Source organism: Panthera uncia, chromosome B1 (genome assembly GCF_023721935.1).
Source record: "Panthera uncia isolate 11264 chromosome B1, Puncia_PCG_1.0, whole genome shotgun sequence".
NCBI lineage: Eukaryota > Metazoa > Chordata > Mammalia > Carnivora > Felidae > Panthera > Panthera uncia.
In genome coordinates this window covers 33,009,746-33,023,263 of record NC_064811.1, presented here as the reverse complement: position 1 = coordinate 33,023,263, position 13,518 = coordinate 33,009,746, and the positions used below count along the sequence as shown (strand labels likewise).

The 13,518-nt window shown below is 38.5% G+C and overlaps 1 protein-coding gene across 3 annotated transcripts in view; it reads left to right on the top strand.

Moving 5' to 3' along the window:
• RBM47 (RNA binding motif protein 47) overlaps nucleotides 1-13,518 on the top strand; it is a 156,149-nt gene that overhangs the window by 106,041 nt on the left and 36,590 nt on the right. The window lies entirely within an intron of this gene.

The window sequence follows — 13,518 nt, the reverse complement described above, 5'->3', positions numbered from 1 at the left end:
AAGCCCCTGATCAGTTCAACCTGCTGGTCGATTAAGGTATCATACTTATAAAATATATTGTGTTTGAGGTTAATACCAATAATGATAGTGCCCAATTCTTAAAATAAAAAAAATTCTTCAGGAAAGAGGTTTTGTTTTGTTTTGTTTTTAATCACAAAGTAAAGAGATGGAGAGAAGTGCATATTTTAAAGGTTTTTTAAAATTAATTATTATTATTTTTAGTAATCTCGACATCCCACATGGGGCTTGAACTCACGACCTGGAGATCAAGTGTCACATGCTTTTCCAACTAAGCCAGCCGGGCACCCCCTATTTTAAAGTTGTGGGGTTTGTGATTGCCTATGTTTCTAACCTAATATGACTAAATCAGACTACAGGCTACTGGCATCTCTCGCAGGAAGCTGTCCCCACGGACTCTGATCAACTTGACAATGACTCTCTACCTTACAACATGGCTCTTGGTGCCTAACAGCACATAGTGCCTTGTTTTGCCTTACATTGTATGTGTTCTAATTGTTTGACATTTAATTGTCGCTCCAAAAAAGATCATTAGCTCCTACTTAATAGAGACCACATTAGGGTCCAGGTCTTTGACTGCAATCCCTCCTCTCCCCCAGCAGTACTTGAGTACATCCTGAAGTTTTATTGAAGGTGCTCCAGAAACACCTATTGAAATGGAAAAGCATAATACTCCGTAAATCCAGAATGGTAGGGGATTTCTGCAGTAATTATGAGGATATTATTAAAACTGCATGTAATTATTAAAGAGCAAAACTCACATAATACTTGGCAAAACCATGTGCTTCCTGAGTTCTTGTTAACCTGACTGCACATTCTAAAAGGGGGTGGGAGGAATCTACTTTTTACATTATAACCTAATACAGCTTTGCTCCTCAATATGGCTTTTCTCTAGCAAAAGATAAACACAGGGCTTGGATTTTGCACATTATTTATGACTTTGTAACAGGTATCTTTTTTCCACCTGCATTCACTATTCATTCTGAACTTCCTCTTTTGAAAATAAAAAGTCTGTTAAAATGACCACAGGAAATATAGGGTAAAGACAGGTAATTTCTTGGCTTATGAGAAACCACAGAGAGGGGGCAGAATGGGATCACTATAAAATCTAACAGGTTTTATGAATTAATGAAGAATGCTGCCCAGGACAGAGGCAGAAAATGCAAAGAGAATTTTCTTTAGATTTAAATGAGGTTCTGTGGCTTTTTTGTAAGTTTCGGTTTCACTCACCAACTATTAAAGGTTTCTCTGCCTGGCTTCAAAGATAGCATCTCTAAAATTCCAAAGCTTTTCCTGTTAGTACAGAAATGCCTGTCACTGACAGAGTAAGAGGGGCAAGGTGAAGGATGTATAGGTAGGTAGAGAGGCAGATGAGTAGGAAGAAAGAAAGAAGAAAGGGAGGGGAGGAAGGAATACTATCTGTTTATCCAGAAGTGGAAAATTTCAGTCTCTGCAAGCCAGAATGCCTGGGTTCAAATCCTCATTCCACTGTTGCCAACCTGTTTGTCTTGGGCAAGTTTTTTGTTCTTGTGCCTTAGTGTCCTCATCTGTAAAATGTGGATAATACTAGTCTGTAACCTCAAAATGTATTTATGAGGACCATATATGTTAGTACATGTGAAACACATACAACAGTGCCTGGTATATGGCAAGGGCTATAGAGAGGAGTTAGCTACGGTTATTTTATTACAGATGGAGGTGATGAATTTGAGTGAAAGTTGGACAGGAAATGCAACATACCTTGCTGTACCTCTTCATTGGCTGCCTCACCAGATGTCCTCTTGCCTGTAATAAACACAGGTGCTTGAAGTCTATGGGCTGTTCACTGCCCATTCAGGGAAGTAGAGAGCACTAGAGTGGCTGTGCTTTTGTGACAAATTTAAAGTAAAAGTAATAAAAGAAATGTCCTCCGCTTGAGTAAAGCTTGGGAGGGAAGGAGTTGGCTGGATATGAGGTGGGGCTGTTTGATTTAATTTATTGGATAATTCTGTCATTCAAGTTGTCTGAGAAGTTACAGAGAGGCTCTACGGCAGGCATAATGATGTATGATGTCACAAGCTCTTGAATGAACTCAATCAATGCAGGACCCTAGACTCTGAAGAGAAGGGAGCAGTCCTGATCCACTCCTACCTCTGTCGTCGTCTTCTCTCTGAGTACTGTTCCTGTCACAGTGAACATTTCTGAGGGTTAGGGACTCAGTTGTGCACATCTGCAATCTGGGGGTGAAGGGGGTAGGAATGAGCCAGAGTGAGGGGGTGTGGAGATCTCCGAGCAGCCCAGCCTGGCCAATTAAACTCTTGGAAGTTCCCACTAAGCTGAGAAAGTAGCGCAAAGTTAGTTTTACTTCAAAACAATCCTCCAAAAGCGTTACATTCCCTCTTGGATTTCTTTCCACAGTACCGCGTACTGGCACCTAGCTACTACATTTAAGATGTCTGCTGCCTTTCCTGTGTCCACATTAAATAGTTACTACCATGTGAACAGGAAGTACTTGACATACAATTGAAATGAGTTTAGATATATGCTTAGATTAAAGCGTATCCCACTAGAAATATAATAGAGTAACATGCTTAAATTTTATAAGTAATAAATAGTAAATTTTACTTGTAAGTCAGAAACCATGCAGGACACCCCCCCCCATACGCACGCACGCGCGCACACACACACACACACACACACACACACACACTCCTATTCTCCTCCCCTCCTGCTTTTTCTCCTTAGCTCTTTCACAATCTAACATACTATATATTTTACTGATTTATTCGTTAAATGTTATTCCCCCATAGAACTAGAGGGCTCATGAGGGCAAGGATTTTTGTCTGTTTTGTTAACTGCTAATACCTTAGTACCTAGAACAGTGTCTGACACTTAGAAGGTACTTGACAAATATTGGTAGAGTGAAAGAAATATACACATGTTAGTTACTATTATAATTTTACTCTTTAAAGCAATTGTACTGAGAGGACACCATTTTAAATTTAAAGCTTTTTCTAATGTCTAGATAAGTTAAACTCTTTATCCCAAATATGGCATTGTCTATTATTTAATTCTTCCTGTTGATTCCATAACAGACTGTTTGCCAAATTAACCAAAAGGGAATACTATGGGGCTTAAAAAAAATTTTTTTTTGTTTATTTATTTTTGAGAGAGAGAGAGAGAGAGAAAGCAAGCACACACAAGTGGGGAAGGGGCAGAGAGAGAGGGAGACACAGAATTTGAAGCAGGCTCCAGGCTCAGAGCTGTCAGCACAAAGCCCAGGGCTCAAACCCACCAACCATGAGATCTTGACTTGAGCCGAAGTCAGATGCTCAACCAACAGAGCCACCAAGGTGTCCCTATGGTGCTTTTTATCATACACGTTTGTAGGAACCACTCTAAAAAAGTAGAGGAAGATTTTCTGGTCTACAGTGGTGGTAGGATAGGGCAGGTAAAGGGATTTTAACAATGCATAACTGAGGCCAAGTCCTTGTAGATGTTGTGTGTGTGTGTGGTAACTAAGAGCCATCTTGAAGGAATCAATCCTTCCTGTAATACTGCCTTTCTTATAGTGAGTTCTGGGTGTCACATGCATTCTTTAGAAGGACTCTCATATATGTACATGCATGCCCTTCTCTCTCTGTGCTTACTTTTCAATGCTGGTTAATTAGCTTCATGGCCAGTTGCTATGGGTGACACCACCAATGCAGTTATATGGCTTCCGTGCCAATGGTTGACACCTTATCAGATGGAAGCTAGTTCTTTAATGCGCGCATCTGTGTGTGGACAATTTCTTCTTTTTATGATTCAGCCATGCATTAATATAATGAACAATTTCAGCAAAGATTTCAAAATTCTAAACAGTGTAAAAATCTACTTCTGGGAAACTATATACTGTGATATACAAAACCAATATGCATTCATTTGATCTTTGTATCAGCTTTAGATAAATTAAAGCTAGATAAATTAAAGCTCTAGTAACAAGTAAAGAGGACTGTAATAGGTACTACCTATATTTAAAATAGCCCCACATAATAGTTCCTGGTTTCATATCACGTCTTCACCTGTGCTCTACTTCTTGTTCTCTCAGACCTGAGTCTCGTTTCTTGTTCCTTTTTCCAAATTACCTTAGAACTTGCCTTGTCTCAAGCTTCTATTTTGCATGTGTATTTTTTTTCTATTCTCTACAGTGTTGGACCTTAGATATGCCTGCTGTCACTCTACTCAGAAAACAAAGGTACTTGGCTGAGACAAAGATCACTCCTCCAGGGACGACTTAAGCTTGTTGCAAGCCGGATGTATCAGAAGTTAACACAGTGAATGTAGCACAATGTGTCTACTATGATGGCATCGACTTACAGTTTTATACATTTGCCTACATGGAGAACTATGCTAGTAGCAGTCAGTGTCAATGGCCGTAGAAGAATTGGTGACTTTTACTTTCTCTGTGTACTTTCCTATATTGTTTGAGTGTGTTATAACTAGTGTGCATTGTTTTTACAAAGACCATAAATATCTGTGTGCATGTTTGACTAATGTTTTAAAATTAACTTTTTTCAAAGTAAAAGCAAGAAAAAATTTGCTTATTTTTTTGTTTAAGGCAGGTGTGATTGTAATTATTACATTCAGGTATTCAGTGAACAGCTGCCCTGTCCTTACTGCCTTACTTTTTAAGTGTATCTCTTTGAGATGGATTGTTTCCTAAGTCTTTGTGTTCTTGATAATGTTTGGTGTAAGAATGCATACACACACATGTGCACACACAGGCATATGCACACACACGCGTGCGCACACACACACACACACACACACACACACACCAAACCTCCAAACCAAAAATACTCTGCTTAAAGTGTACCACACACCCAGAATTTATCAAAATTCTTGAGTATAATACTCATATGAAAGGCAGACTTCCTGGGTCTTATTTGTAGTCAAGAGGAATTTAGTCCAAAATCAGTAGTTTTTTGGAAACACTGCCTTAGTGTTGTTGAGACATTGCCTAAGTTTTCCTCCATTTCAGAACCTGTCAACTTAGTTTTATAATCTAAGACTTGTTCTGGATTTTGGCCCTTTACTAACCTGCTGATATTTTCTAGTCTCTATTGATAGTTTTAGATTATTTAGGAGTAATAATGCTGTTTCTATTTTTTTAAAGAGGTAGATAAACAGATTTTCAAACTTTCTTGTCAGTCTGGTCTTTTTACTTCCCACCTTGGTGACGTCAAATTGCTAAGGTTTTATAGAATTCAGTAAGGTTAACATGACCACTAAAGGAAAACTGGAGACCACAGTTTTGAAATTATAGATTCATTTCTCTGTTCATATGCTGTGGAGCTGATTTTAATCCTTGTTCGAAAGACCTTGGGTCCCAGATGTTACCTCACTTTCAGGACCCTCCCCACAGTCCTCCTTCTGCTCCCTGCTCCCCTGATCTCTCCCAACCACCAGGACTAACAAACTCAACCTCCAGAGAGACTTTCAATGAGGTTCGTCTCTGACCTGCTTGAAAAGGAGTGTATTTACTCTGCCTAGGTGCTTTAGGTCCCTGACCCGTTGTTATGTACGAACTGTCTTCATTACCATGAATCATGTTTTACCACTCCCTTCTTTTTCTATGGCCCTTTCTATTTTTTCTCCACTTCTTACCAGTAAATCCATTTCCAGCTCCAAACTGGAAGTAAAATCAAATGAGAGTTTAATTCATGTGTAACTTTTGCCTGTATCTAAGCACTTACAAGTATCCATTCATTAAATCCCACAACAACCTGGATGAAGTAGCAATCACTGTTTTTCCCCGTCTGCATCAAGCAGTACAAAATAGCTGGCACCTCTCTTATTCCAGGAAGGTGGATTTCAAAGATCACGTGTTTACTTTTAGTCAGTAGTGGCGTGTAAGTAAAGGTTTCAGTTAAATTTCTTTTCTCTGAAATGCCGGAGCTTTTGTCTTCTTGGGCCTTCCCCGAATCCATTTGTGACAGCGGGTTTTTCATTAAGTTTTCAGACTGCTGTTGAGCATTCTGTAGCTGGCCATTTTTGCACCTCCCTTCTTTCTGTACCACCCACTCAAAGCTCATTCCAGGTGCCCTTAGCAAATGACTCCCAAGGCATTTAAGTGGCCAAAGCTCATTGACCAATGAGGAGACGTGTGCCATGTAAAACAGAGTTACGCAGTTCCCCGGATCAGGAGCAGGGGTTGCTTAAGCAAAGCTTTTGTTACTATTAGCCTGTCGCATCCAGATTTCAAGACTGGAAAGGTAGGGGACACCTTATTTGTTTTAATTGGAAGAGAGGATGAGATGGTTGTGTTTGGTTCCAGTAATTTAGATCAGGTCAAATAAACAAATGTTCCCTTTTTTTAATCGAAGGCAAAAAAAAAAAAAAAAAAAAAAATTGGAACTTGGTAGTAGTTTCAAATAGTGCACAGTTTGCCTTACCAGCAGCAAACCCAAAATTCTTAAGTTATAAACATTTTTAAAAATCAGTTCTTCCAGTAGATCTTCACTTTGCACACTTGAAAAAGCTAAGGTCTTCACAAAGTGATATTTTCATAGATTGCTGCTAAACTATGGGATCAAATAACAGGAATTTATCAATAGTGTCCACCTTTGTTTTCCAAAGTCATTTTAGTAAGTCTTTAGAGATTTGTGATTTTAAGGTATGTGATAATGAAAAATAAGAAAAATAGGTGGGATTAGCATTATGATAGTTGCTACATAAAGTTAGCAATAGTGATGTTTCCTCTTTGGAAAAAGGTCTGGTATAAGAAGACTTCTCTTGCAGCACCATTGTTCCAAACCAGTAGTATCGGTTATGAAATGGACTTAGTTAAGTGGACGTTGTGTGCTTTAAAAACTACAAATAAGTTTCACTTTCGTTATAAAGAATAGTTTGGTTTTATTTTATGTGCTATATGAGATTTGTTCTAATAGGAACTCAAAGAAACCAGAGAAATACAGTCTTTATTTGCTGCTTTCTACCTGGCAATGGAGCAACTTGAACAACAGCATTTGAAGCTAACTCTCAAAAGAAAAACCTTCCTCTTAATGAATAAAATGTGCTGAATCGTGTTATGACAAAATGTATTAGAAACGTACATTATTATACTTACTCATTCCTCTTCATCTAATGTTTAGTATCAGAAGCAAAGTTTGGGTTCAAAGAAAAGTATAACTGATTTCTCATGATTGCTTTTTCCCAGAGATGGTTTAATACGGGTTTGTATTTTGTATAGAAATTTGATAATATATATATTTTTTTAATTTAACATACAAGAGATGGCACTGTTTGGTAAAAAGTTTTAAGTATTAAAACCTTTGTAAAGAGAATTTTTTTTAGTGTACATAGTATAAATGCCCGATAATTTAAGTGATCTCAGATTCCTCCCTTTTTGTTTTTATGTATTTATTCACAAAATTTGCATCCTGAAACTTTCTACTTTTATTAGATTTGTTCAAAATGCCATTGGATAAGAAGTCTACTCTCAAGATCTCCCTCCGAGTCCCTTACACCGGTTGACTCTGTAGGGGAGGTCGGTGGGATGTGGGTCGACCTACAGTCACAGAGTTAACTATTCACAGCAGAGAATAACTATTCACAGCAGAGAATACTTGCTAGCCATCTTCCCCAGTACAAGTAAATGCTGTTTCTCAGTTCCAAGCTGAGGTTCAAAGGTTTAGACTTACTTCACAGACCAGAGGTCAGGCACGAATTGCTGCAATTTGTAGTTCAATTCTGCCGATATGACAGAAATTCACAGCTATGATGATTGCTTTTTTCCACTTCTACACACAGGCCAGACTGGGCAGTTAACAGCGTAATTTGTACAAGTCAGCCCTTGGCACCCAAGTTTAATGAGTAACTAGCTGGTGCCTTAAGTTTCACTGGTGCAAGGTGCATATTATAAAAAGGGTCAAATGTCAATGCACAAAGACGGAGGGGGCTGGGGAGTGAAATCTCAATAACCACCACCCATGAATCATACATAAAGAATTAGTAATTTGTATTTATTTTAAAAATCATATTTCCATGGTGTGAATGTTAGTGTGTTCATTTTCTTTGCTACTAAAAGAGGTAGATAATTTTTTTAAATGTTAGCAAGAAAGAACAGTCAGATTAGAGATTGTCCACTGAGAAAGTGAAATTGCAGGCTGTTGATTCCTTTCCTGGAGTCTCTGGTTTCTCAAAAACTTTCCAACGTGTTATGCTTTCAAAAAGCATAACAGCCTTTCAAGAATCTAGGGAGCACATTGGAGAACCAGGTTTTTTGAGCCCATGATATTTATGAGTATCTGGCATTCTCTCCTCTTCATCCCAAAACTCTACACTTCTATCCTTATTTCTAACCCAGGTCGAATATATCTTTTACTGTTTAAAGTTGAATATTGGAATATTGGAACTCTTGAAAAAATTCTTAGACAGTTGGCTTTGACAAATCATGGTTTTCCCTTCACAGTTTTGACTCATAAATGACTCTGAAGCTGCAATATAAATATATATAATGTCATTTTTGTTACAGCACAAATTTTAATTGTCCACTCTCCCAGACTAGGATGCGGTTGGAATTGGATTCTTCCATGGAGCAGAATAATTAAGAGTGCAGATTCTGATCTCAGACCTCTTGGGTTTGAATTCCAGATTCAGCACTTACAGCTAAGGGACCTTCACCGATGGGCAGTCTCCCTATGTCTTAGTTCCCTCATCTCCAGGATGACTGTAACCAGAGAATTTGTTTCATGGGGTTGCGGTAGTAATTAAAGAAGACAGTGTACACAAAATGCTTAGCACAGTACCTGGTGCATAATAAGCACTTAATGAATGTTAACTGTTAGTAACATTATTGTTAAGTAGCATAGCTCGTGAATAAGCCTCGCCTACCCCATACGTCATCCAACTTTGGTGCAGATTGATCTTTGCTCTGTTCATTTCATGAGAGATGTAAGCTATGATATAGTTAGATAAGTTGATCTGGGAAGATTGTAGGATGCATTCCTTTTGAATATCGTGGGGACGTGTATTTTAAAATTCCTCAGTTTCAAGTCTAGCTCTCTTTTAGATGCTATCCTTTTCTCTCTAGCTGTTTGCTATCATGTGGCAAAAGCTGTAAAAAGAAATAAATCCAAATCATCTGCTTTCCTTTGAGAATTGTTTTCATTCTGCCCTTTGGTGAGAAACATTTGAGTGAAAAAAACACAAATCCATAAATGACATCACACCAGTGGGCTAAATTCTATCCCTCATGATGCATATTGTACATATTAGAATCCGTGTGTGCCTGAAATGCCAGAAATGGCAATCTTAAAAAATAATTTTTTTCATTCCATTTCTTCATTTTATTCCTATAGAACATAGAAGTAGCATTTGAATAAAATCATGGTTTTTACTACCAATGACAAGATACAAATTATGTGCTTAGCATGAAAAAGGTAGTAACAACATCTCACACACTAATTACACAGTTAAACACCTACTGTGTGCTAAGATTAGTTGTGAGGCACTGGGATTATAGTGGTGGATTCTGCCCTGGCAAAGTTTACAACTGACAGGGAAGGCCATTATTATACCCGTTGTTTTAAGGTAAAAGCATATAAATTTGCCAAGGTTCTATTGTTTTTGTCCTTCAAAATGGCAGCCTCCTATGATTTAGTATTATGAGGACTACAGTGAGAGATTGTGTGATGTTGTGGAAATATATCTTGGGATCTAAAGATGGCTTCTGAGGAGTGAAGTTAAGGATGAGAACAAGCTGGCTGGGTAGGGGGACTGGTGAGGAGGATTGAAGCGTCGGGAACAGCACGTATAAGGAGGAAAACGACCCAAGATGAGGTTGGAAGAGGAGCCAAAGTCTTCGTTATAGGCCTTCCTAAGGATACTGACTTTATTCTATGGGCATATTCTAAGAGAGGGTAGAGGTTCAAGCAGGAGGGTGACAAGACATGCTCAAATTATGTTTTGTTTTGTTTTGTTTTGTTTTGTTGAGGTTTATTTTTTTTATTTAAGTAATCTCTACACCGAACATGGGGCTTGAACTCATGACCCTGAGATCACGAGTCACCTGCTCTTCCACCTGAGCCAGCCAGGTGCCCCTGTGGTTTTTTGTCTTTCTTTCCTTTTTCTTTTTTTTTAAATATCACTTTGCTTGCTGTGAGAGCTAGATTGATTGCAGTGGTCCAGAGTGTATAAAACAGTCAGTTGCAAGGATAATGTCCAGGCAGGAGATGACGGTTGACCGTTTACAAGATGCTTTCACATGAAGTGTCTTATTTTACCTTATAGCAACTCTCACGTGAGGTGTTTGTGTCCGCTTCGGTACACGGGTGAGGATGTTGAGGCCCAGAGAGTTAAGTGGCGTGCCCGTGGCCAAACCCTGCTAGTGGCAGAGTGAGGATTCTGTTATCTGAACTCTTACCTAACTCTTGCCCTCGTGGTCTCCTGGTAGCTTTAAGCCCATGTACTAACACCCCTGAGTATAGGCAACTGGTTTATCTTCAGAAAGGATGAGAAATTTTGTTTAGGTTTCTAATGGGGTTGAGAAGCAGAACGTGACAAGGCACTTGATATTAGACTGGGGTGTCTTTTGGGGGAAAAATACATTTATTACTTTTATGTATTCATAATTCTGAAAGTGGGTTTGGAAAAGCTTTCAAAACTGCCCACGGTATGACAAGATAAAGAAGAAAGGGTAAAAATCAGTGTGAACAGAGATGGTGCCACAGGCATCATAAATCCAGCAAACATTTGCCCTCAGTCCCGCCATTGTTGAAGAGGAAGCAGCAACTCTAAGATTCACAGGCCTCCCCACCCCCACCCAGATGAAAACAAAACAAGCGTTCTACTCCGAATAGCTTTCCTTTGTGGAATCTAGGAAGATTTCCCCATTAGGTCTTCACAAAAACTCCATGATATAGAAAGCAGTATCCATAGCTGTTTCATAGAATGAGGAGTGGGTGAGGAGGTTGAAGTGAATTAATTAACCCAGTTAATGTCTGGAAACCATTTCTTTTCTCTAGGAACTGCCTCGCAAATCTTATTAATATACATAGTTATGTGACCTTCAGTAAGATAGTTGCCTCCACACTAAAATCCGGCAACTGGGGACGTCTGGGTGGCTCATTTGGTTAGGTGTCTGACTTCGGCTCAGATCATGATCTCACAGTTCATGAGTTTGAGCCCCACATCTGGCTCTCCACTGTCAGCATGGAGCCTGCTTCTTATCTTCTGCCTGTCTCTCTGCACCTCTCCTGCTTGTGTGCTCACTCGCTCTCTCTCTCTCTCAAAAATAAGCATTTTAAAAAATATAGGGTGCCTGGGTGGTTCAGTCTGTTAAGTGTCTGACTTCTGCTCAGGTCATGATCTCACAGTTCATGAATTCGAGCCCCACGTTGGGCTGTGTGCTGACAGCTCAGACCTGGAGCCTGCTTTGGATTCTGTGTCTCCCTCTCTCTCTACCCTTCCCCGCTCATATTCTCACTCCCTCTCTCTCTCTCTCAAAACTAAGTAAACATTAAAAAAAATTTTTTTTAATGTATAAAGTAAATAAATAAATAAATAAAATCCAGGAATTGTACCAGAGATAGACTTTTCAAACTGGATGCCCTAAGGTAGTCAGTATTGTGTCAGGAGGAACGTGAAGCCACAGAACAAAAGTGACATGTGGGTTTTGCTTGAAGAGTTTTGTAAAACAATATTAAAATTTTTATGAAATGGATTGTGTTTGGAGTCAGTCTGGAAAATCAGATTTTTCTGGAAATAAACAATTGAGCCTAAGTATTTTCTTTTGGAGAAATATTCTGTTATTTGAATAGCCTTGACAGGCACATTAAAAATCCTTCTTTTCTTTTACTCATTAATATATAACACAAACTATTTAAAGCCTACAATTTCATTTATATGTTAATAATTTGATTTCAATTCACAGAGTGTACATGTCCATTAACATGACATTATTTTTTAAAGGAGGGAATTTTGCTGTAATAGAAAACTCACAATTCTGCATAAATAATATGCACCAGGAATGGTACTTTATATTCTGTATTTTTCATGCAGTCCTTCCTCTGTTCTCATACAATCCCTTGTTCTCCATAAAATCTCCACCTTATGGATAAGGAAACTGAGGCTCAAAAAAGTTGAATAAATTTGTCCGGAATCACTTAGTTAAGACATGAACAGTTCAGGAGACTGAATTTATTCTGTTGCCTCAACACGGTAGAATTAATTTCAGGACACACTTTGTAATTGCACATTTATTCTTATTTATCCAACACTGTGATGTTGATCATTAGGTATTATCCAGGATAAAGCATCTAGAAAATTGTCCTCACAGATTTGGGTAAGGATTATATGCTTTGACAACTAAATATTTTAACAGCTATTACTCTATGATTCACTTGAGAGTGTGGCCTTTCTTTTCTTTTCTTTCATAGATCATTGATAATAAGGATGAAAACTAGCTCATGGCTTAGTTTTATTACTTGTATTCCCATAAGGTTATGGATCTCACGGAAAGCTTTTTGCTAGTCTTTACAATATATAATATAGTCAAGGCAGAATAATTTGGAACTGTAACTGACTTTAAGGGCCATTTAATTGGCAGGTTCCAAACTGTGCCCTCTGTAGTCCTACACGTCCTATGGGGTCCCCACCCAGCCCTAGTGGACAACAGAGCAGAATGGATGGGGATCTCTCCCTATACCATCCATTATTTCCACTTCAGCCAGCTTCCTGTTTTATCAATTCTGTTTTTGCATCCAGGTAAATTTTTGGTGGAAGAAAGGGTGCTACATCTTAAAACAGAAACGAAAACACAAAGCAAACTACTGGTAATCCAACTCCCTTAATTTTCTTCAGGGGAGCAAACTTTCTATTTTTAGATGTGAAGTAAGGTAAAAGTTTTGTGCTCAGTATATATTTTGATGTCTCATCTGAAATATCCTTATCTTGAACTTAACTCTCTTTAATTTGAATGTTTTCTGTATTACGACTTTCAAGATTATCCTAGGACCCCAAATCCTGTACTATGCACTTAGGTCAGAATAGCAATTTGCCTTCATAGCAACTCTAATCAGTTGATAGTGAATGGCTAGAGTTCTTGTTTCAGTGGTTTTTGAGACACTGCCTGGATTCAGCAGGAAGGAGGGCAATGACCCATTCATGATGTGTGGCATAAGCCCCTAAGTGGGGAGAGGCAGCCCATCAGCTAGAAGTTATCATCTCCATAAAGGACACCAATCTCTTCTTTTTAAGAGCCTATAAGCTTAAAATATAGGTTATATCTGTGTTTCTTCCTAAACATTGTATTGTTCATCTTGAAGTCATGGATGCTCCAACAAAGCCAGAGGGAAACATACAAAAAATGGAAGAAGTTGGACAGTTTCTTATTACTGGTCCCCGTTTCTTCAAGAATAGGAGGAAGAATAAATGGTTATGTTTCTTGGTTTGTAGAGAACAGGACAGAGTAATGGTAGTTTCTTCCTTCCTTTCTTTCTTTCTTTCTTTCTTTCTTTCTTTCTTTCTTTCTTTCTT